Source organism: Physeter macrocephalus, chromosome 8 (assembly GCF_002837175.3).
Source record: "Physeter macrocephalus isolate SW-GA chromosome 8, ASM283717v5, whole genome shotgun sequence".
NCBI lineage: Eukaryota > Metazoa > Chordata > Mammalia > Artiodactyla > Physeteridae > Physeter > Physeter macrocephalus.
The window spans coordinates 95,130,884-95,132,546 of NC_041221.1; the positions used below are offsets into that span (position 1 = coordinate 95,130,884).

General features: G+C 31.9%; 1 non-coding gene across 1 annotated transcript; it reads right to left on the minus strand.

Annotated features, from left to right (window-relative positions):
• Window positions 1-1,236: 1,236 nt before the first annotated feature.
• On the minus strand, window positions 1,237-1,343 carry LOC112065678 (U6 spliceosomal RNA). The gene has a single exon (XR_002892169.1). It is a non-coding gene; the product is annotated as a U6 spliceosomal RNA (small nuclear RNA).
• Between the last annotated feature and the right edge of the window lie 320 nt (window positions 1,344-1,663).

A 1,663-nucleotide genomic window follows, 5' to 3' on the forward strand; every position in this document is an offset into this window, starting at 1 on the left:
TCCAGAGCCTGTGCTCCACAGCGGGAGAGGCCACAGCGGTGAGAGGCCCGCGTACCGCAAAAAAAAAAAAAAAAAGGAATTAAAACTACTAAAAATTAGTAAGTAAAATATCTTTGTATCCAAGGAAAAAGAAGGTGTAAGGAATGGAAATTTTTTTTGTTAAGGGAAAATAAAGTAATTTTGTCCTAAAGCTGGATATTTCTAAATGGGGAAGAAAATAAGGGACAAATTAATATGGATATAGAAAGTTGTAGAAGGTTTGTGAGAAATAAAAGAATCTTTAGAAAGGGATACTACGTGTACTCAGGGCTACGGTTAGAATAAATTTAAGTAAGTAAATTTTAATGTGAAAGTGGTACAAAACCTGACTTTGGTTTTCTCTCTGTTAAGAGGACAAAGTTTTCTTAAAATATCGATCAACTGTTTTTTGGGGGGGAGGATTTTATTTATTAAAATTTTTTATTGGAGTATAGTTGATTTACAATGTTGTGTTAGTTTCTGCTATACAGCAAAGTGAATCAGTTGTACATATACATATATCCACTCTTTTTTAGATTCTTTTCCTATATAGGCCATTACAGAGTATTGAGAAGATTTCCCTGGGCTATACAGTAGGTCTTTATTAGTTATCTGTTTTATATATAGTAGTGTGTATATGTTAAACCCAATCTCCCAATTTATCCCTCCCCCCTTCCCCCCTGGTAACCATAAGCTCTTTAACTGGTAATCTGTTATAATTTTCTTTTGAAATCTTTTACTGTCATTTTGATTAAGTGAATAAGTACTATTCTACAGTGACCCATGATACTATTTGACCAGGTGTTTTGAAACCTTTTTGATATTTTGACAAAATTTCCAAGTATAAAATTCTAATTGAAGTTCTTTTGACCTCTAGCTAACTTTGGGATGCTTCAGAGAGGACCCCTGAAGCATCTCAGAGAGAGGAATAATAAACTAATTAGGCTTATTTGCTATGTTAAACTACATAGAAAGCATTGTCAAATGAGTGGTGATAAACCTTCTTAGGTTATATTGTATGGGTAAATATTATTAAAAAGATATTCTAGAAATTATATGGAATTTCTAAAAATTTGATATGTCCTGGTAAAATGTTATCAGTTATAATTCTAGTTATTATCTTTTTTTTAACATCTTTACTGGAGTATAATTGCTTTACAATGTTGTGTTAGTTTCTGCTATATAGCAAAGTGAATCAGCTATACATATACATATATCAAAAATATGGAATGCTTCATGAATTTGCATGTCATCCTTGCACAGGGGCCATGCTAATCTTCTCTGTATCGTTCCAATTTTAGTATATGTGCTGCTGAAGCAAGCACTCTAGTTATTATCTTAAATGTTGTATTCACAGCATTAATCAAGTTTCTGTGTTAATTGCATTGTGATCAGATCTTTGTGCCTTTTAAAGTGTTTTGTCATTTATGGACCATTATTGTTTTATTCTGATGCTTTTGCAAAAAATGCTTCATCTTCAAGAAGAGTCAGAGAAATGACTTTTTGACAAGTACAGGTTTCTGATAACTTTCAGATCATACTGCTGAACTGGGTAAGAAATTAAAGAATTCTAATGGAAAACCTGATAGCTTCATAAAACTGTTAATAGAAGATTAAGATCAAGGATTAATCACATAGGACTGAG